Here is a 24,650-nt window from a genome sequence, read left to right on the forward strand (position 1 = left end):
CCATCGAGTCTGATCCACCATTCAATTATGGCTGACATGTTTCTCAACCACATTCTCCTGCTTTCTCCCTGTAACCCTTGATCCCTTTGATACTCAAGAACCTATCTATCTCTGTCTTAAATATACTCAATGACCTAACATCCACTGCCTTCTGTGAAAATGAATTCAATAGATTCTTCACTCTCTGGCTGAAGACGTTTCTCCTTAGCTCCATTCTAAAAGGTTTTCCCATTACTCTAAGGCTGTGTCCTTGGATCTTAGAGTCTCCGACCAATGGAAGTCTTCTTAACATCCACACTGTCCAGGCCATTCAGTATTCTGTATGTTTCAATTAGATCCCACCATCCTTCTGAACTCCATCAAGAACGATCCCAGAGTCCTCGACGTTCTCATATGTTAAGCTTTTCATTCCTGGGACTATTCTCGTGAACCTCCTTTGAAACCATTCCAAGGCCAGCACATTCCTCCAGAAATATGGGGCTCAAAACAGCGCACAATATTCCAAATATGGTCTGATAAGAGAGTTATAGAGACTCAGAAGTACGTCCCTGCTTTTACATTCAAATCCTTTAAAATAAATGCCATCATTGCATTTGCCTTCCTAGCTACTGACTCAACCTGCACGTTAACGTTGAGTGAATCCTGGTGTTGAACTCCCAAGTCTCTTTGCACTCCAGATATCTGAACTTTCTCCCCATTTAGAAAGAAGGCCATGTTTGTATTCTTCCTACCAAAATGCATGATCTCACAATTCCCTACTTTGTACTCAACCTACCACTTCTTTGCCCATTATCCTAACCTGTCCAAATCCTTCCTGAACCTTCCTGTCTCTTCGACATTACCTGTCCCTATACCTATCATATTCAAACGTAGCCAGAATGCCTTCAGTTCCTTCACCTGGATCGTTAATGTATAAAGTGAAAACTTGTGGTTCCAACACTGAGACTTATAGAACACCACTTGTCACCGAATGTCAACCTGAGAAGGACACTTTTATCGACATTCTTTGCTTCCTGCCAGACAGCCAAACTTCTATCCATGCTGGTACCTTGCCTCGAACACAATGCCCCTTGCCTTACTCCGTAGCTTCCTGTTGGCACATTGTCAAATACCTTCTGGAAGTCCAGACAGATGACATCCATTTCCTTTTTTTGTTCGAAGCTGCTTATTACGTCCTCAAGGTTTTCTAGCAGAATTTTCCAGGCATGACCTCCCCTTGATGAAACCATGCTAACTTTGTCCTACTTTACCATCCACCTCCAAGTATTCAGAACGATCATAGTTCACAATGGATTCCAGGATCTTACGCACAGCCAAGTTTAGTTTAGTCAGTCTGTAAGTTTCCATATTTTGCTTTACTCCCTTTTTAAACAGGTGTATCACGTTAGCGATTTTACAGTCCTCTTGGGAATCTCCCTGATTCGTGCGACTCCTAAAAGATCACTACCAATGCCTTCACTGTGTTATCAGCTATCTACCTTAGAAGTTTGGATTGGAGTCCATCTGGTCCAGGTAATTCACTTACCTTCAAGGACATTCAGTTTTTTCCAGTACTTTCTCCTTGGTGATGGCCACGATACCTACCTCTGTCCACTCACTCTTTTCAATTTTTGGGATATTACTCGTGTGTTCCACCGTGAAGACTGACACCAAGTAATTATTCAGCTCCTCAACCATTTCGTTGTTCCAAACTACTATCTCTCTTGTGTCAATTTCTTGCGATCAAATGCCAATTTTTGCCTCTCATTTGCCTTTTATGTATTGAAAGAAGATCTTACAGTCTTTCTTTACATGATTGGCTCACTTACTCCCATATTTAATCTTCTTAATCCTTATTTCTTTTTTGGGTGCTCTCTGTTGGCGTTTGCACCTGTTAAGACATGGCAGTGAAACTCTCTGATAATTATACCAAACACCCAGGAGAGCTCACCTCACCTCGTAGTCTATTAGAATATGAGTGACAGAGAACTCTCAAATTTCAATATTTAAAGAAAATAATGTGAATTTATTTTTTTAAACTCTAAAAGTGAACATTACACAACTACTCACAAATCTAGCCCCCATACAACTGATTATTATCTGCCTCTAACTCAATAAATATATGCTGTTTCAATAAGACATTTATGAAGTTTACATCAACTTAATTTCAAAACCACACTGCCACTGCCATCCTCTGTGACGTCACTCTTCTGGCTGTTGAATTCCCAGGGTCGTCATATTTCTGTTCACTGTGAACATGTTTCATATGAAAAATACCTTTGATAGTGAGTATTTCAAAACGTCTTGCATAGCCAGATGATTGATCCTCAGGCTTCTTCAATGGCATCTGCTCTCTCTCCAATTTTCAAGATGTCTGCATTTTTATATCGTCTTACTGGTTCGATGTTGGCAAAAAAGTAAATTCAAACTCAATTTGCTTTCAGTGACAGGAAGAGTGAAGGAAAGAGAGTGTTGCATGCAATAGTGAGAGTGGTGGAGCAAGCGCCTTGTTCGGGGTTAGGTGGTATAACAGATATGGCAAAAGGGAGGACTGTAGATGCGGGGAACAAGATTTACATCAAAGTGGTGCTGGAAAAGCACAGCAGGTCAGGCAGCATCCGAGGAGCTGGAAAATCGACGTTTCGGGCAAAAGCTCTTCATCAGGAATATAACAGATATACAGTGAGTGTGAGGGAGTAGAGAGAATACGGAGACACTTGCCCTGGCAGAGCGGGGAAGGTTATTGATGCTTGTCCTGTATTGATGGCCATTTCTTCGGATCATCTCAGCATCGGGGTGAGCCTCCCCAATGTCTTGTCCACGTCTGTCACTAATAACACCACAGACCATATCCCAACGCTTCTTTAGAATCAATTTGCGTCGATCTTGTAAACAACGAGGAGGAACATACATTGGTGCCTTACATATCTAAACCAAAACTGATGTGCAAAGTTTGAGCATCCTATGCCCTGGAAATTAGCTACGCAAATATTGCCGGTGTTGCAGTAAAATTGGATGATCTAAAATTGCATCTTAACCGCGTTAACTAAATGATTGCTAATACTGTGAAAAGTAAATTTCATAAATGTATATGAGATAGGTTGAAGAGTATGTTGTGAATCAAACTAGAGAGCAGGTTATTTCGGGCGTGGTGTTGTGTGGTCGCAAGGGCTAATTACTAATCTTGCTCTTAAGCAGCTTTTGAGGAATAGTGGCATTAATATGTTGCATTTTACACGGCATCTGCATGCATTATATAATTTTTGAACATTACACTCAAAAAACATGGAAGCCCGGGGATGAGAGGGTCAAGTGAATTGGAAAAAATACAATATGACATTTAGTGTGAACCAAATAATGGTTGCTATTGATAGAAATACTGCAATGCCTGAAATATACCTACACATCACTAAGTTACAAACATCAAAGAAAGGGAAGATGACTCAATGATGGTTAATGTAAGAAACTAAAGATTGTATTAAATCAAAGGAAGCAGTTCCAGGAGAATTCCAGATATTGTGGAAACCTGAACATTCTGAGAGATTTACTTTTCCGAAAATAAGGATGGAGAAAGTGTTAAGAAAATCAAAAAGAACATGAATACAAACCAACAGGAAACACAAAGACTGCTTACATCTACAATCCATATACTAAAGAAAACAAAAGCAAGGTCAAATGAGAAAATTTGTAAGGTATTAGAGAATTTATTGTGTTAAAAAGGAAAAGGACAGAGAAACTAACCAGTTACTTCACATCTGTCTCCATGGAGAAAACTCCAGGAAATCTCTGAGGTATAGCAAGTGGTCACATGGGAATTGTGGAACTAAAGACATAAAGTAAATGCGTATCAGCAACAAAGTAGTACTTGAAAGTAGCTAGATTGATCATTGCTAAGTCTGATGGACCAGATGTACTTCATATCAAAATGTCAGAAATAAATCAGCACATTAATTGAACTGTCGGCTGACTGTGTTTTATTTTCCTGTATATCCTGTAAAGGCCATACGCCATTGTCGATAACAGGGCCGTTGTAAACATGATCCAAATATATACGCAGGCAAGAAGAGATAATGCACAGGACTGCAAACCAATTAATTTTACATTTGTAGGGAAGCAGTTGGAATCTATTATATAAGATGTGATATTGGGCATTTAGAAATGAACAGTAAGATTGCAGAGAACCACTACTTATTTCTGACAGAGAAATCATACCTGACAAAATTCGGAATTGTTTGAAGTTGTTTCTTGCAGCATAGACAATGGACAACTAGTGGAAGTGGTGCATTTGGATTTTCAGAAGTCTTTCTGTAAGAACTCACACAGTGAGTTCGTATATACAATTAACGTGAATACTATTTGGAAGAATACATGTAATTGGAAAGTAAAGTTAGGTTGGTCTTTGTTTAAGGGAATCTGAATATAGATATAAAGACATAATTAAGCAGTTTCCTAGAGTGTTGGTGAGAGTATACTTGGACAATTCTGTACAGTGTTGTGGACCCAATGTCAGAAAGAGTATACTGTTCACAGAGGACGTGCAATGGACATTCTCCAGATTTTTCCCTCAGATGACAAGATTTCCTGATGGGGGACTTGTCTTGTGACCTCTCCATTTTCAAAGAAAGGGAGGTGGTCACAATGATATTTAGAAAATCTACGAAACATGTGACAAGATGGAAATAAACAGAATGCTTCTCTGGCTGTCTACTCTACATTTAAAGAAAAGAATGGCAGGATAAGTGAGAGGGCATTTAAGACCGCAATAAGGAGGACATTCTTCACTCGGAGGGGACTGACGCATACAGAGCAATAGAAACCTGCTGGCAGGGCAAGATTAGGGAAAATCCCCAGATATTCTACAGGTATGTCACCTGGAACAGAATAAGCAGGGAACAGGTAGGACCTATTAGTGACTTACCAAGTTGCATCCAAACTTAACTTCGTGGTAGAAGGCTGTTTCTGTGTCTGGGGACCAATGTCCCCTGGTGTACCGCAGAGATCAGTGCTGTGTCCCTTATTATTTGTGGTATCCATAAGTGATGTGAATGTGAAGTGGGTAGGGGGAGTGTGATAAGCAGGTTTGTGTTGAAAACAAAGATTGACTGGCTGGTTGGCAGTGAGGAGGAAGGCCTTATGTTACAGGAAGATACTGGCGGATTGGTCAGATGATAACGATCAATGGCAGATGGAATGTAATCCTGATAAATATGAAGTGATGCATTTGGAAGAACAGTGGAGAATTCAATGAATGGCTGTACACTAAGAAGCTCAGAGGGTGCTTCTCCACACATCCTTGAACGTAACTGGATATGATCATTGATTAGTTAAGCAGGACCGTAGCCCTTGATCGTTGACCCAATGATTATAAGAGTTATATAACACTTTGATAAGGCCAAATTAAACACTGTGTGCAGGTCTGGGAGCACATTACAGGAAGGATGTGATTGTATTAGATGAGGTGCAGAGGAAATTCACGGAGATGTTCCCTAGGATGGAGGATATGAGCTGTGGAGAGGGGCTGGATAAGCTCGGGTTGTTTCCATTGGAGCAGAGAAAGTCGAGTGGGTAAGTAATTCAGGTTTAAGATTACAAGGGGTATGGACAGGGTGATTCGACAAAAGCTGTTCTTTTTAGTCAAAGTGTCAACTTCCTTACAGTCAGAAACCAGGGAATGGAGAACAGAGAAACATGACACAACTACTTCACTTCTGTCTTCACAGAAAAATACATAAACAAAGCCTTCCCAGAAATAGCATAAAACCTGAGACTGAGGAGAAAAGTATATTGTATGAAATTAGTAAATAAACTAATTTGGGGAAATTTTTGGAACTGTAAGTAATGGGCATAGAAAAAAATCAACACACAGTTATGAAATGGGAAACCTATTTGAGAAACTGACTGGTAAATTAATTACAGAAAAGCAACAGAGGAACAGAACTTGGATTTTCTGCAAGATTTTTAATATTGTCTCTTTTGGCTAAGATCAAGTGTCTGTTCATATCAGGACGGGTGTCGAGCTGCGATTCATCACAGCTAGTCAAGATCATTGCTGAATCGTGAATGGACGTTGAAGGATCGTTTGGTTGTGCTGCCCTGCTCTTTGTGGATCTTCATGCTGGCTTCGGCTAATGCCAATTCAGTGACCAGCCAAGCAAGGAGGAACGGCCTCAGCAGCAGCACACAGCCCAGGCCAGTACATTTTCAACACAATCTGGGTGACTGTGAAGGAGGTGGAGGATCGTACACCTGTCAATCCGATTGTGTTCATGAAGAAGATTTTGCTCGAGTGCTGTGGGTTTGAAGCAGCCGATGAGTGCTGCATGCACAGATGTGTGCGAAGGATGGGCCTGGCCTCGTTGCCGCGGAACACCCTGAGTAGTTGGACTGTTCCGTATCACCTGTCCTTCGTGAAGAAGTTGGCGAAAAAAAAATACGTTTGACCACAAGTCCATCAGGAAGTGGTCAGCACGTAGTGTCCTTGAGACCCTTCGGGGAAAGGAGAGGGCGGATGCTATGGAGCGGTTCCCTGAGCAGACTGTTAAAGCCATTTGGCAGAATGGCTCATCGCCAGAACGTTCCACCAAGCACCAACACATGGCTTGGCTGGTGGTGAGAAGGGCTCTGTCTGTGAGATCCTTTGTGCATGCCCGAACTCTCAGCCTCACCACACTCTGCCCTCGAAGCGGCTGTGGGGGACGGGGGGAACGGGGGTGGGGGTGGTGGGGGGGACGGGAGGAACGGGATTGTCACACACCTCCTTCTAGAATGTGCCTACGCAAAGAAGTCTGGAGAGGAATGCAGTGGTGTTTGTCGAGGTTCATCCCGAGAAGCGCCGTGACGCGGGACTCCGTGCTCTACAGCCTGTTCCCCGGGACACACACCGAGACGAACATCAACTGTGCCTGGACGATTATCAACTCGGTGAAGGACGCTCTCTGAGCAGTCAGAAATCTGTTGATCTTCCAGCTGAAGGAGTTGACCCCGACTGAGTGTTGCAGACTGGCACATTCCAAGGTCCAGGACTACGTGTTGAGGTACGCGCTGAAACTTGGGGCAGCTGCTGCCAAGGCGCGGTGGGGAAAGACCAGCGTGTGACATCTGCCTGCCTAAGAAGAACAGGAGGCCCACGTAGTCATTTGGGCTCTGCTGACGCCTCAGCTAAATATATGGACATATGATTTATAAACGTACAAACCTGTATATAAAAATGATAAATTCTGATCTCTGTATGTAAATGTTTACGTATTTATGGCATGACCAACTGTACAGTCCATCAAATTATTTTATGAATAAAATATATTTTTGAAATAAAAAAAAAGATGCGTGTTGCATGCAGGATTTTCCTGGGTCAGGCTATTTCGATGTGACCTTCAGGAGCGTGAAGCAGTGCGAGCAGCTCCTGAAGATCTTCAAGGAGAAGGAAAGGGAGCCGCTGTTCTCCATCTTTTCAGCTGTTGTGTGTGCGTCCTGCACAGAGCAGTCGGGTTGTTACGATTCATATGTACAGCTCCCACATTTCAGCTGCTGATGTTCTCACCATCCTGAGAAGATACGTCCAGGTTGAGGCAGAAAGCACTGATGTGGTTGACCCTTTCAGAATCTGGACCAGCAAGCGGCAGGTCAGGGTGAACCTGAGGGTCAATGTCATGGGAACCTCTCCCACCCACCCTCCAACTTTGTAATCGGAGGGAGCAGACGGTACCTGACATACGGAGCACAGACAAAAGTGTACCAAACTTGCGGGAGGTCAGGCCACATTGCGGCTTATTGTAAGGTCACTATCTGTTGGAACTGCAAACAGGAGGGTCACCCGACCAAGGAATGCAAAGTGGCCAAGAACTGTAATCTATGTGGAGAGGCGGATCATGTGAACACGGCCTGCCCAAGACGAGCGTCAGCCACCTACGCACAGATGGCCAGAGGTGGACGGCATAAGATCAGAAAGGCACCACAAACCAGCAAGGGAACGGTGTCTCGTGGCACCCAGAAGGAAGGGCAGGCTGGAGCGGAGCAGAGAGCAGCCAGTAGGTACAGCAGCTGATCCAAGCTCCAACAGGACAGACAGAGACAATAGAGGAGGAGGGAACCAAGGAGGCAGAGGAGTAGATTCCTATAAAAAACAGGAGGAAAACGCGCCAGGCCACCAAAACCTCCGAGCAAAGGAGGAAACGGCAGCTGCACGGTTAGGATACAGGCAGCTCTACGGATGATGAAGATGGGCGTCACGGTGGCAGACTGGTCAGCACTGTTGCTTCACAGCCCCAGAGAGCCGGTTTCAATTCCCGCCTCAGGTGACTCTGTGTGGAGTTTGCACATTCTCCCCGTGTCTGCGTGGGTTTCCTCCGGGTGCTCCGGTTTCCTCCCACAATCCAAAAATATGCAGGTTGGATGAATTGGCCATGCTAAATTACCCGTAGTGTTAGTTGATGGTTTAAAATGTAGGGGGATGAGTCTGGGTGGGTTGCGCTTCGGCGGTCTGTGTGGACTTGTTGGGCTGAAGGGCCTGTTTCCACACTGTAAATAATCGAAGCTAATCAAAGATGGGCTCAAGGAGGATCATCACCAGAAAAAGAGACAGAGCGCTGTGGGGAGAAAGGAGGGCAGAACCTCACAAGCAGGAAACGACGAACACTCTGAGGTGACTGGTAAAGTCCACCCACCACCAGATGAAAAACAGGAGGTAGTCACCAACCCGTAGCTCCAGGTAACTGGGAGCAGCGACCCTCTTCTGATCTGAGCTGAGGATGAAAGACACCATGTCTTCTCATGTCAAAACCAGATTTGAGGAAGATCCTTTGGTACTCTCCCTGCAATAGACAGTTTTTGCTTGAATTAAAGTCCACTCCCTGCCTGTGTCCTGTCTGCCTCCAGAGTCTTTGTCCCTCGCTGGGGAATCTCGCTCCTACAATAAGCAAGGACATACAGATCAGAGGGTAAACTAAAAAGAGACTGAGTCATACAGGCTACACCACAAATGGCATGCAATAGGCAAGATCAACGTGATTAAGATCAGCACTATTTGAAGTCAGAGATTCCATTCCTCAGTTTAACAATGGTTGGGAAAATGCTGTTCATGAGCCGCTGGTTTGTGTGTTTAAGCTTCTGTACCGTGTGCCTGATGGAATAGATTGTAGGTGATCCAGTCATGATTTGGAGATAGTGGTGTGGGACTGGGGTGTACAAAGTTAAAAATCACACAACAGCAGGTTATAGTCCAACAATTTTAATTGGAAGCACTAGCTTTCTGAGCGATGCTCCTTCATCAGGTGATGTTTAACTTTGTCGGTGATCCAGAGTGCGATGGGTCTTTGGTTGCCAGTCTTTCCGCGGCAACGAGCCGTGTAAATCAGGTCAATGGGCGGGAGGTTGGCTTCCTTCATGGCATGGGCTGTGTACACAACCTTCTGTCATTTCTCTTACTGTCCTGGGCTGGGCTGTTGCCACACCCCGGCCATATGCACACGGATGGTTTGCTCTCAGTGGTGCATTTGTAGAAATTGGTGAGGATCCTTGTGGGCATGCCAAATGTCCTGAGCTGCAGGAGAACGAAGAGGCGTTGTTGTGCCATCTCGACTGTCACATTTGACTGGGAAATCCAGGACAGGATGTCGGTTATAATCACTCCGAGGATCTTAATTCTGTCCCCATTTCAACTTCAGTTCCATTGATGTAGATGGATGCATTTACCCCCTTTCTTTCCGAAGTCATTGATCAATTGGTTAGTTCTGCCAACGTTGAAAGAGAGGATGGTCTCATTGCCGCACATCACAAAGTCCTCTCTTTCCGTTCTGCATTTTGACTTGCCATCATGACATATATGTTCTACTATGATGGTGTCATCAGTGAACATGTAGATGGCATTCGTTCAAAATTTGGCAATGCAGTCGTGGGTGTACACGGGGTAGAGTAGGACACATTCTTTGGGATTTCAGTGTTGAATGTTATCATGGAAGAGACACGCTTACTTATTTTCACTGATTGTGTACGGTGGGTCAGAAAGCTAAGGATCCAATTTCAGAGGGCGGAGCCGAGACTAAATTCAGGGAGTTTTGTGATCAAACTGAAGGGAATAATGGTGTTGAAGGTGACCCTATAGTCAATGAGCAGGAATCTGACGTGGGTGTCCTTGTTGTCCAGATGTTCCAGGGATATGGCACTCGCTATGGACCCATTCCATAGGGGATCGAGGCAGGCTGGGAGACTGGAACTGATGCGTGCCATGACTAGCCTCTCGAAGCAATTCATACCGCCCCTCAGTCTCCTGCATTGTAAAGAGAAATGTCCCAGCTTATCCAACCTCTCCCTACGACTCAGACCCTTGGGTCCTGGCAACATCCTTGTAAGGTTCCAGTTTAATACCATCCTTCCTGTAGCAAGGTGACCAAAAGTGAACACAACGTTGAACTTGGAACTATTTACAACTGTAAGTTTTACTCTGCTGCCAATGGTTATGCTGCTGTGATATTATTTTATTATTTGTGTTATTCTGAAATCTTATTATTCATTAAATCCTCTGATGGCAATCCCCTCGGGTGAACGTCCTCCTGACTGCTTGAATTTGAATCAATCTATTTTGTATGGGCAGATATTTTGAGGCCGCTGCATATCAGAGAACAGGAAGAGATGATGGATGTTTGTGCAGAGTGTGTCCTTTACTGGACCAGCTTGTCTCTCCAGGCACCTAAAACTTTTATTGTGGGTCAGAGTACCTCTGAATTGTTACATCACAAAGAAGGAAGCTATCCAGCCCATTGTCGGTCCATGAACATAGAACATTACAGCTCAGTACCTGCAACATTCTTCAGAACTACCCACAGCTCCACCGACCTTACTGCGAAACGTAAATTTACTAACTCATCCTTCCATTCCCTCATTAAGGCCATTTTCAAAAACACAAACATCAGTCGTCGCAAAACAGACTTTAACAGTATACCACTAGCGACTGAACTCGAAGATGAGCATTCCCCATCAACTACCACCCTCTGTCTTCTTTCAGCTAACCGATTTCTGATCCAAACCACTAAATCACCCTCAGTTCCACGTCTCAGTATTTTCTGGGAGAAAGTAAATACTACAGATGTTTGAGATCAGAGTCGAAAGTGTGGTGCTGGAAAAGCACAGCAGGCCAGGCAGCATCCGAGGAGCTAGGAGAAAGTGAAGACTGCAGATGCTGGAGACCAGAACACTGATTCCTGATGAAGGGCTTCGAAATGAAACATCGACTCTCCTACTCCTTGGACGCTGCCTCGTCTGTTCTGCTTTTCCAACACCACACTCTCCATATATTCTGCAATAGCCTAAAATGGGGGAACTTATCAAATGTTTTACTGAAATCCATATACCCCACTTTACCCTCATCCACCTGCTTGGTCACCTTCTCAATGAACTCAGTAAGATTTGTGAAACATTGCATACCTTGTTGAATATCCCTAATCAAATGATTCTTTTCTAGATGATAATAAATCCAATCTCTTATAATTCTTTCCAACACTTTACCCATAAACAAAGTAAGTCTGATACATGATTACCAGGGTTGTTTCCTCTCCATTTCTTGAACAAAGGGACAACAATTGCTGTCGTCCAGTCTTCTGGCACTATTCCTGTAGACCATGGCGATGTAAAGATTCGAACCAATGGTTGTGTAACCTCCTCCCTAATTTCTCAGAGAATCCTAGGATTAATCCCATCTGGCCATGAGGACTTATCTATTTCCACTCTCTCCAGAATTGCTAACATCTGCATCTTACGAACCTCACTCCCATCTAGTGTAATAGCCTTTACTCCATATACACCTCGACAGCATTGTCTTTCCATTGTGAATACTGATTCAAATATTTATTTAGTGCCTGTCCTATCTCCTTGAACTACACACACAACTTCACACTACTGTCCTTGATTGGCTCTAATCTTAATTTGTTTATTCATTGATTCGTGACATACTGGTGCAAAGCTTGAGGTTTTTCCTGGATCCTACTTGCCAAAGATCTCTCATGCTTTCTCGTGGCTGTTCTTATCTCTGTTCTTTAAGTCCTTCCATGATAACTTGTAACTCTCAAGCATCCGAACTGAGCCTTCTCGTTTCATCTTTACATAAGCCTCCTTCTTCCTCTTGACAAGAGATTCAACTTCTTCAGTAAACCACAGCACCCTCACTCGACCACTTCCTCCTTTCCTGACATGTATACATTTATCAAGGACACACAGTAGCTGTTGTTTGAAAAAGCTCCACATTTGAATTGTGCCCATCCCCTGTAGTTTCCTTCCCCATCCTATGCATTCTAAAATCTTGCCTGATATCATCATAATTGCCTTTTCCCAGCTATAACACTTGCCCTGCGGTATACACCTGTCCCTTTCCATCGCTAAGGTAAACATAACTGAATTGTGGTCACTATCAGCCAAGTGTTCACCTACCTGCAAACCTAATACCTGGTCTGGTTCATTACTCAGTACCAAATCCAATTTGGCCTTGTCCCTTTTTGGCCTATCGACATACTGTGTCAGGAAACCATTCTGCACACAAAGGACAAAACTGACCCATATAAAGTAATTGAACAGTCGCGTTTCCAGTCAATATTTGGTACGTCAAAGTCCTCCAGAACAACTACTCTGTTATTTTCGCTCCCATCCAGTATCGTCTTTATAATCCTTACTGTACATCTCTGGAACTTTTCAGAGGGCTATAGAGAACTGACAACAGGGTGATCTCTCCGTTTTTGTTTCTAACCCCTTCCCATACTAACTCAGAAGACGAGTCCTTACCAAACATCCTTTTTTGCCAACGTAATATTGTCTTTGATTAACAATGCCACTCGCACCCCACCTACCTTTAGTACCTTCCTTGTTCTTAATGAAGCATCTAAATCCCGGACCCTCCAACGATCAGTCCTGTCCCTCCCTTATCCATTTTTCCAACATGGCCACAACATTTGTGAGATTTGTAGCTCGGGTGCTCGTTGTTGTGATTCTGTTCGCCGAGCAGGGAATTTGTGTTGTAGACGTTTCGTCCCCTGTCTAGGTGACATCCTCAGTGCTTGGGAGCCTCCTGTGAAGCGTTTCTGTGATGTTTCCTCCGGCATTTGTAGTGGTTTGTCTCTGCCACTTCCGGTTGTCAGTTCCAGCTGTCCGCTGCAATGGCCGGTATATTGGGTCCAGTGTCCTATAATAGTAGTGTTGTCCCAGTCGAACATCAAGCTGTACAACTGCACAATTTGGAAACAGAGAGTGATTGGTTGGTTCAACGAGGGTGATTTGGATAGATCAGAAGACAGCATGAGGGGAGATAGACAGGAACAGACAGAAAATGGAAGTTTTGTTTAGAAATTCTCACGGACTGCAAGGCCTTTATCTAGTGCCATATCCTGTGAACACTGTGCAGATATTAGCTGTGGTCTCAAAGCATTTATTTTCAATTATATCACAGAGCTGAGTTGCTGACAGTTAAACAGAGTCCAAAGGGCCGAGTGATTTTTTTTTTTTACAGTGAGAAGGTGGTTTAATTTATATAGACTGGGTGAACAGCAGCAGGAACTGAGAATCCTGCTCGATACCGAGACACTGCGCCACAGAATCTCAATGAGGTGGATCACGGAAAGAAGGGAAATTAGCATCTCAGCTGTGGGACAATTAATGATTGGGAAAGATTGCACACCACTTCTATAGTTTTGTAAAACACTTTTCAAATTATGTAGCTCAATATCATGAGTGTATCTTATTTCTTTGTACTTTCCATAGTTTAGTATGGACAGAAAATTATTTTGTCCTGTAGTTTGTGTTCAATAAACAGATTTTACTCCTCATTCCTCACTTTAAATGTACCCCTGAATCTGTTCTTCATATGAGTTATAAAGGGTAACATTCAATACTGATGACTGGGGAATGTCCCCCAATTATCACTATTTTCTGTCTCCTCCACAATTCCATAATCACACTATAATTGAAGTCCAGTAAATGACTTCATCGCAGTTCATTAACATCAATAACATCAATAGCACAGCCCTCATCTGCCCTCTCTGATCCTGGAATAACAACCTGAATTGCATTTGTCACGTTCAATTCTCTGTTAACATATCCATGCCATTTGTCTGTTATAACCCCACGTTTCTCAAACACACATTCCCCTCAGATCATGAACTATAAAAATTGTCTCAATGTTTTATTGAAATTATGATGCTTGATCACTAGTTCCAGGATATATGCTTCCATTTATATAGAGAGAAATAAGATCATGGAGTTTAAGAACAGTCTGGTTTCTCCTCGCGAGCCTCAAGATTTGTTCCATCAGTCACCCTCACAGACCCCATCCACAATGTGAAAGTTTGAATCATTGTTTTAAATTTTAATAGAACAATATTGAATTGAAAGGCGTTGGCTGGAGCTATTTGTTCAGTGACTGTGATTGATGTCAGTCTCCGTGGATCCTAAATGTGTCACTGGAGGGCTTGCCTCTTTTATTAATTAAGGACTCGGTTCAATGTCTTATCCAGTATGGGTGGGAGCATCAATGACTGGACTAACAGGGTTAGGTAGCTCGAGAGACAGGGGAGGAGAGATCAGAATCTGAGAACATTAGACTGGAATGTTCCATTAATGGATCAGCATCTGAGAACATTAGACTGGAATGTTCCAATAATGGATCAGCATCTGAGAACATTAGACTGGAATGTTCCAATAATGGATCAGAATCTGAGAACATTAGACTGGAATATTACAACAGACAGGAGTTTATCCTTGTGTATTTACTACCTTTCTCAGCCTTGGATATCATTAGCATCACGGATCGAAGATATCCTTTGGATTATTCAAGGTGTTTACTATCCCAACCTCGCTATAGTTGTTGTTCCTGGTAAGTCATTCCATCTCACCATTAAACTGGGTTGAACTGAATTGCAGTTCATATTCAAATTTTAGAGTTTGGAATCATCGTTTTCAGATCCAGTCACAAATTTTATTCCTTAGAAGTTATAACTAGCAAATTACTATTCACAACTTACTCAACAATACGTGAGGAGAAACCAGACTGTTCTTAAACTCCAGGATCTTTTTTCTTCATTCATATTTACATTTCTACATATTCTCCCCACTCACCAATCCTGCCCAAGACCTCTATCAGGATATTTCAGTCTCCTTCTCAGCCTCAATGCAACTGCTGTATATACCATCGTTTGTGCCTTTGGTAAATCCAGATATTATCGTTTCAAGTCGCTTCTAACTATGCTTCCGTCACAAAATATTTGTACTTGAGAAGGGTAATTTGTCCTCTCCACAGAATCTGTCAGATGGACAGACAGTGCAAGGTGGTCAAGTCATTGACCCATAATCAAGCGGCACAGAATAATAATCTTTTGGTATCTCATGAAGGAAGTTTATGGAATGCAAATGAGATCATCACCACTTGTTTTAAACAAAAGCCTATCTGTTTGTCTCATGTCCTGCAGAGATGTTAATGGGTCATCCTTCCCTGGTCAGGTCTCTGTGTGACTGCAAACCCACAGCAATATGTTTTACTCTGTGCTGTCCTGTGGAACAGCTGAACTAGCTACTCAGTTCAGGATCGGCATAACACACTGGTCTGACCAGGGCTGCACACATCCCGTGAGGGTAGAACAAAAGAAAAGATCGCTCCCTTCCTCTGCCTGATTTTCATGTTCCTGCAAGTCATTTCCATTCAGGTAGGTGACCATTCCATGTTTCGAGTGAAGTCTTTCTGATTGAGTCTCCCTCTGAGAATGATATTCATCTCTATCGGGACCTCTAGTGATGACTTTATTGATGCTGATGTACAGAGTAAGGAACTTCTAAATTCCACATCATTTGCAGTGTAGAGAGAAGTAATGGCTTTTTTACGGCACAGGAAAGAAGCTGAGACACTTAATTGAGGAAACAGAATTATTGCGATCAGCCCTGAGAGTGTTGTTGAGATAGTATGTGGGGTGTTATGGACAGATTTTCTCTCTTTTATAAGGAATACTCCTCTTGGCAGAAAGAGTGTAAATGGGTTTCACCAGACTAATAGTTGGGATGATTGTACCATTGAGAATGCATGAAGATTATTCTGTAGCGCTTTGAGGGAATAAGAGGTGATTGCATTGAACCTTAAGGGGAAGGACAGTCATTCATTATATTCCAAACAGATACTGATACGGTGATAAATTCCATGGCTTGTTTATTACTTGGTGTACATGATTCTCGACGTTTCAAAACCCCTGGGAACGTCGCTCTCACCCCACGCTACTCCCCATTTCGATTGAGAGAGAGAGAGAGGGTCAGTGTTGGACTAACCTCTCCCCACATTATGAACGTGTTCCACAATCCCGACAGGAGCTGCAATACTTTCATGCTAAAACTGTCACCAATTCCCATCAGCTTCTGACCTCCATGCAGAACAGGGTTCTGTCTTCAGAGATAGAAGATGCCTGGTTGAGACTAGGTACACAACATGTGGTTACCTTTCTCACTGCTGGCAAAACATGTTAAAGTATCATGTGTTGCACAGGTAAGGGAGCCACGAGGAACATCGTGAGCCGTCTCTGAGTGCATTCTCTGCTCCATTGGTTTTTCAGGTTAGAGCATCAATGACACCCTCCTGTTCCCGTATAAGTGTCTCTAGGGGCTGAATGGCCTCCTTCTGCTCCCATGGAACAGTATCAAAAGTCTGATTGCGCTCTGCCTGTTCTTGTTTAACAGCTCAATGTACTGACCAGAGCGCTCCTCTTCCTGCGGAACAGGCAGCACGATTGAATGGATTGCACCTCTTCTTGTTTAGTCGTTTCGATGGGCTGAATGGCTTCCACATATCCATGTAACCAGCTCCTCTTCTAACTGTGGAATGTGCAGTGTCTGGCCTTGCTGTTACATGAATGTTACCGACACTTTAACAGTCCAAACCTGACTGCTGTCCAGTTCTTGCTGCACATGGACACAGAGACTGATTCAGGACCTTAGGGGGGTCAAAATGTTCTGAACATTGTGTGATCTTCAGTGATCACCCCGCTTCTGATCTTATGATGGATGGGGAGTGGTGCCAGGAGTGTGGACACGTTGTCGTTGACGAAGAAGTTGAAGATGTTGTGGTGAGGAAGTTAAACTGAGGATCTCCTGAACAGATGTCCTGGGACTGAGAGGATTGTCAGCCATCGCCCACAATCATCTTCCTTTGTGCTCTGAAAGAACCCAACCAGTGAGGAGGTTACACCTGATTCCCATTAAGGTCAAATAAGTACATGGTCCCGATGACACCCTCAGTCAAATACTGCCTTGATATCAAGGCCATTCATTCCGTCCTGAGCCCCTGTGTTCACCTCTTGTTCATATCAATAGGTGACGATGTCTGTGTGGGGAGTCGTTTCCTCTCACAGAGGGAAATCAATATCTGAAATTATCTGGGCTGGAGAGTTAAGGGAGCTTAATCACTGAAAGCATTTAAAGAGGAGGTAGATTTATTTTTGACCTGTCAGAGAGCTCCCGGGTGTGATGGATTGGGTATTGAAGAGGAGTTCATGCTAACAGTAGATCAGCCATGATCGTAGACAATGGCTTGACCGTCCGAATTACCTGCTCCTGTTCCTTATGTTCATATTTTCTGTAATTACAAAGTTCATGGTTGTAATGTTCCGAGACGTTCTGTTATTGAATGTGGCAATCAGAGAGAGCAAAGCACTTTAGAGTCACCTCTGGGTGAAGTATGGGGCCTTATTCATAATGAATCTTGGTCTAGACCAGGACCAGCAAATGAAGCACAAGTTGCAGAGAGGAGGCACTCTGTAAAGAGATCAGAGGCGTCTTTCGAAGCCAGACTGGATTTCCAAATGACATTTTCCAACACTGACCAAACCGTGTGTGACAGTCTGGAAGGAATGAATGAGATCCTGTGTTACTGTGGACCAGGTATTTGGAGCAAGTGGCCTCCATCTGCTCCTGTGCAGGAGCTGTGAGGGGCTGAATGCAACATGGTAACATAGGACTGTGGAGCAAGAGTGGGTCATCAGACACTGTGTCACTGCTACACCACGCACTATGATCTGATTATGGTCTCAGCAGCAGTTTTCTGTCTGTGTACCATTTTCCGACTCTCATTTGTCTGGCAAATGTTTACCATGCAGTTTTGAATAAATGGAAAATTCCAGTCATCACAAACTTTAACAGCCCTTTGAGAATCTCTTGATCGTGCACTGACCAATGTTCGAGGGTCACTGATGCATTTTCCCACTCATCTACTGGTGAAAGCAAATTTTAAATGCAACCAGTTGAGACCTTTGCCAATAAAATAGATATCAGCCTGGGTAAGTTTCTAGAAAAGTGTGGGATACAGAAAGTTGAACTCTGAACGAATGGTAAGATGATCGAGTGTCCCAAATATTTTTCTGCTTTTGAAGTTATTCTGCTCACACACATGTCCAAGAATGTGGATTTCTTCTAGGAATACTTGGATTTGGCTGTACTCCCTTTGCTTCCGGCTGTGGAGAGATTCCTATCATTCCTCATCAGGAATCCTCCACGAGTCGTCAGGATGACTCAGGGATTTCTTGCTTTTACATCTTGTTTTCAGGCAGAGCAAAGTAAGAGAGAGAGACCAATTGGCTGCTGCTTCTGAGGCAGGCAATAGTTTTCTCCCTCTCTGGGTGGAAAAATGCTGTAATGTCAACTGAACACCGAATTGGACCATGTGCGATCTCCATGAACGTTCTCTGGAATGGATGATAATAGACAGTATGCTGTATGCAGGTGCATCATTGCTGTTGCGCACAGTGCCTTTCATTAGCAAAAAAAGTGTCCGCTTTATAATTTGATGACATGTTTATATGTAAATGCTTAATCTTTAATAAGGAGTTGATATTTTCATAATATTTGTGTTTATATCAACAAATCACATTCATTAAACCTTCTCTGACTTTAGTCTCCTTAACAAGAGAAAATATGTATCAAGCTGAAACACTTTTTCTGAAAATCGTTGTTCAATAAGATTTCTCATCTAAGAGCTTAACAGATAATCCTCGATACCAAAAGGCCTTCATTTCACGAATGAGTAAAGGGAAGCATCTTTGAAAATCTTCGAAAGGAATTATATCCGTTTTTTTTTACTTTAGAGGATCAAAACTGCACCCAGTGTGTCTGATGTGATCTCAGCAATGCCCTGTACAGATGCTGTAAAACATTCCTGATTAAACCCAATACCCGCGCAATGCACTCAACGAGATGAATTACTTCATTCTATGTTCCTGTGTAACTCCTTCGAGGGGCAGAATGGTCTCCTTCCATCTCATTGTAACGATCCTGTGTGGCTGAATGGGGTGGTCCCCTAGGCTGTAACAGACTCGAGGGGTGGAGTGAGGGAACAACACTGCGGGTAGGGGCAACAGTATATCTCTGTAACAGCATAGAGGGTTGGATTGAAGCAATAACACATTGGATAGGGGTGGCAGTTCACCATTCGGCTGCACCATTCAGAAAGTTTATGGCTGATCCGATTGTGTTTGCCCATCCTGTCTGTTCCCAATAAATATGATCAGTAAAAACTCAGTCAAGCAAAGATCAGTCGAGCTCAGCCTTGAATATCTTCAATAACCGAGGCTTCACTGCTCCCTGAGAATGAGGATACCACAGGTAGCACAACACTAAAGGGAAAGGGACATTCTTATTGCATTGTGGGACCCATTATTTTAAAATTATGTTAACCTCACATCAACTCACTGCCCATTTTCGGATATAAGGATACAATAACTAGGAATAGACATAAACCATGCCGCCCTCCAACTCTGTTCCACATTACCACTGACTATTTCCAATCAAATCTGTATCAAACCCAGTCTGTGCTGCTGTCTCAGGAAGAGAATACCTGATAGCATAACACCAAACGAGCAGTAAAGAAAGGAACAGAATTAGGCCATTCGGCCCATCAAGTCTGACGTGCCATTCTATCATTTCTTATATGTTCCTCAACATCATTCTCCTACCTTCTCCCTCGAATCCTTGATCTCCTTATAAATCAAAAACTTATTTATTTGTGTCTTAATGACACTAGTGTCTGTGTCTTTGTGTGTATGAATATTTGTGTGTGTGTCCATGTGCTTGTGATCTGTGTATTTTTGTGACTACATCTGTCTGTCTGTGAATCAGCCAGTATGGTTCTATCTTTGTTTCTGTTTGTGTGTGTGTGACTGTGTATGTGTGTGTATGCCAATATCCTTGTATGCATTGTGCATGTAAGTATATTGTGGAGTTTACCAATATTTCTGTGTATTTCAATGCTTGCATCTCTGTGCAATGGGGTATCTGTTCTTTGGCGAGTGAGAGAGGTGAGGTTGGAACTGACAGTGGGTTTAAATTGAGAATTGTTCTTTACTGAATATTGCACCTTACTCAGTTGCTGGGACGTGGATGTTTCAGAATCTCCACACAAGGCCTCCTCGTCCTCTCCGGCTCTCTCCAGGATCCTCCCCACAAGTTATGGTAGGGGGATGAGGGAACGGATATCGGGACTCCACCACCCGGCCTGTCACTTGCTGTCCAATTTCAGACTGTTTCTCTTGGAATGGGAGAAGGGGAGGGTAGGAATGAGGGTAGGAGTGGGTGTCCCTGTTAGTGCTGGAAGGAGTAAGGCTGAGGTGTCTGGAGGGAGTGTGACCACAGTGTTGTATCCATGCAGTGTTATTAGTGTGCGTGACTGATGTGAAATGACAGAGAAAGTGGGGGAGGGAAGGTGCTGAATTCAACAGTGAGTGTGGTCGTGCTTGAGCCTTATTTGGAGATAGAGTGTGAGCCTTGTTCGGGGGTAGGTGCTGTAACAGATATACAGTGAGTGTGAGGGAGCAGAGAGAATAGAATGGCTCTTATCCTGACAGAGTGGGGAGGATATTGATGCTTGTCCTGTATTGCTGACCAATTCTTCAGATCACCGAAGCGTCGAGGTGAGCCTCCAAGTCCAAGCCTATCGCTAATAACGTCACAAATCCTGTCCCTCGGATTCCACAGAATCAGTTTGGGTGGATCTTACAAATATCAAGAAGAAGCAAACATTGGTGTGTTATATTAGATTACTTACAGTGTGGAAACAGGCCCTTCGGCCCAACAAGTCCACACCGACCCGCCGCCCACTCATAGCCCTACATTTACCCCTTTACCTAACACTACGGGCAATTTGGCATGGCCAATTCACCTGACCTGCACATCTTTGGACTGTGGGAGGAAACCGGAGCAAACCCACGCAAACACGGAGAACGTGCAAACTCCACACAGTCAGTCGCCTGAGTCGGGAATTGAACCCGGGTCTCTGGCGCTGTGAGGCAGCAGCGCTAACCACTGTACCACCGTGCCGACCACAAATATCGAGACCAAAACTTTCGCGCAAATATTTTGCATCATATGCTCTGGAAATTTGTTATGGAAGTATATGCAAGAGGAAGCAATGACATAGTGATGTTATCGCTGGTATTTTAGCCCAGAGACACAGGGACTGTTCTGAGTACCCGAGATCGTATCCTGCCATGGCAGATGGTGGAATGTGAATTCAATATGCATGTGGAATCAAGGGGTTATGATGAGCAGGAATCCATTGTCGATTGTTGGAAATACTCATCTGATTCACTGATGTCCTTTAGGGAAGGAAACTGCTGTCCTTCCCAGGTCTTGCCTGCATGTGACTCCAGACCCAAGGCAATGCTATTGATTCTTAACTGCCCTCTGCCATGGGCAATAAATGCTGGTTATAAATGTGACGCCCTCATCCTGTGAATGAGTAATAAATAATCGTGGGTGCTACAGTAATACTGGATGGTGTCAAGTTGTATCGAAACTGCATTAACGAAATGACTGCTCATGTTGTGAAAGATAAATTCCATAAGTGTATGTCAGGCAGGTTGGAGAGTATGCTGTGAACCAAACTGGAGAGCAGGTTATTTCGGATTTCGTGTTGTGTGGTCAAGAGGACTAATTACTAACAAATTACAAAGCAGCTTTGAGGAATTGTGACATTAATATGTTGCATTGTACATTCCGTCTGCATGCAATATAGAAATTTTGAACATTATAGCCAAACATCATGGAAGCCTGGAGGCTAGAGGGTCAAGTTATTTCCAGTGAATTGGAAAAGTACAATATAACATTCAGTGAGAGACAAGCAATAGTCATTCGAGTCACAGAGTCCTACAGCACAATGATATTCCCTTCGGCCCAAAGGGGTCCATTCCGAATAAAATGTCCATCCACACTAATCCCATTTCTCTGCTATTCCCCTGTATCCTTCTAATCCTTTCCTATCGAAGTAATTGTCCAAATGCTTTTTAAATGTTGTTAATGCACCCGCCTGAACCACTTCCGCTGGCAACTCATTCCATATGCGTACTACCCTGTGTGTAAAAAAAATGCTCCTCAGGTTCACTTTTATTCTTTCCCCTCTGACCTTAAACTCATGCCCTCTAGTCCGGGATTGCCCAACCCTGGGGAAAAAAAGACTGAGTGCATTCACTCTTTCTATGCCTCCCATGATCTTATACACTTCCAACAGATCCCCCAACAGTCTCATACACTCTAAAGTAAAAGGTCCTAGCTTGTCGAAACTCTCCTTCGAATCCAGTCCTTGGCAATATCCTTGTACATTCCTTGTGCACTCTTTCCAGTTTCATAACATCCTTCCTAGAGTAAAGTGAACGAAACTGAACATAACGCTACAAGTATGGCCTCACCATCATCCTGTATAACTGCAACATAACTCCCCAGCTTCGATATTCAATGCCCTGACTGATGAAGGTCTGTGTGCCAAAAGCCTTCTTCACTGTCCTGTCTATCTCGGAATCAACTTTCAGAGAACCGCGCACCTGAATTCCAGGGTCCATCTGTTCCACTGCAACTCTTAAAGCTCAACCATTCCCCATGAAACTCCGACCTTGAATTGACTTTGCAAAATGCAAGAACTCACATTTATTCACAGTCAACACCATTTGCCATTTCTTGGCCCATGTCCCCAGCTGATCAAGATCCTGCTGCAATTTCTGAGAACCTTACTGATTATATACGAGACCACATTATTTATAGTCATCTACAATCTTATTAATTATGCCTTGAACATTATAAACTAAATCGTTATAATGAAGCAAATATCAATGGTCCCAGCATCGACCACTGAGGCACTCCGTTAGTGATAGGCCTCCAGTCCGACAAGCATCCTTCCACTATTACTCTCTGCTTCCTACCATCAAGACAATGTATCTAATTTTTCATGTTCCCACTCCATCCCATGCAATCTAACATTCCAGAGCTGCATACCATGTGAACACTTATTGAAGATCTTACAAAAATGAATTGGACTACGTATACCATCCTGCCCTCGTCAATCTTCTTGTCACTTCATCAAAGAACTCTAATAATTTTGTCAGCCATGATCTCCCATACACAAAACCGTGCTTACTGCTCCTAATCACACCCTGCCTTTCCAAATGTATGTATATCTTATCTCAGAATCTCCTCAAGTATCTTACCTCCTACAGATGTCCGGTTTACTGGTCTATAGTTCCCAGGTTTTACTTTGTAGCCCTTCTTGAATAAGGGCACAGCATCCCCAGTCCTTCAGTCATCTGGGACCTCACCCATGGCCAGCGATGATGTACAAATATCAACCAGGCCCCCTCAATCTGTTCTCTGTCTTCTTGAAATGTTCTTGGATATATCTGGTTTATTGGTAAATCTGGTAAATATCTGGTAAATACTGCAAAGTGTGAAGCAAAAGTCAATTTCTTTAAGGTAAAAACACCCAAGAGTGAGAAAGTGACTTAATGATGGTTAACATAGCAAATTAAAGATTATATTAATCATAATAAGTGTCTTCCGAAGAAATCCAGACATTGTGGAAACCTGAGAAATGTCAGAAATTTACAATCCAGAAAAGGAGGGTTATGAAACTGATAAGGAAATCAACAAAGGAACCTGCATGCTAACAAACAGGAACACAAAGACTGCATCAATCTACACATGTATTTCAAAGGAAACAAAATGAACGCATGGTCAAATGTGGAAATTTGTAATCGGGAGAGGATTGCTTATTGTGAAGAACATGGAAATGTCCGAGAAAATAACCAGTTACTTTGCATCTGTCTTCATGGAGGAAGATCCAGAAAATCACCCAGTAATACCAAGTGATCATATAGGACTTGTGGGACTAAAGACACAAAGTCAATTCATATCAGTAACTCGGTAGTACTTGAACATGTAGCTGGATGGAGCATTGCCATGTTTAACGAAACAGATGTATTTCATTTCAAAATGCCAGAAATAAATTAGCAATAGAATTATTAATTGCACTGCCGATGGCTGTGTTTTATTTTCCTGTACATTCCCGAGGCTGGAAAGGCATTGCAGATAAATGGAAGGTAATAAACGTGATCCAAGCATGGTAGGTAAATGAATGGAATAGATCCAAGCATCTAGACAGTGAAACAGTGATAGCGTGGATAAATGCATACCAATTAACTTGACATCTGTAGAGACACTTTTGGAATCTATGAGATCAGGATGTGATATTGGATAAATAGAAATTAACAGCAAATTGGATAGAATCAGTATGCATTTTTGAAAGGGAAATCATACTTGAAACCTTCGGAATTTTTGAAGGGTATTTGGAAGAATATATTTAAGTCAAGAGTTATAGTTGGGTTCACCTTCAATTAAATGCGTCAGAATAT

The sequence above is a fragment of the Chiloscyllium plagiosum genome, unplaced genomic scaffold, assembly GCF_037043375.1.
Source record: "Chiloscyllium plagiosum isolate Xiang-an unplaced genomic scaffold, Cpla_swu_hap1 HiC_scaffold_37, whole genome shotgun sequence".
In the NCBI taxonomy this organism is placed as follows: Eukaryota; Metazoa; Chordata; class Chondrichthyes; order Orectolobiformes; family Hemiscylliidae; genus Chiloscyllium; species Chiloscyllium plagiosum.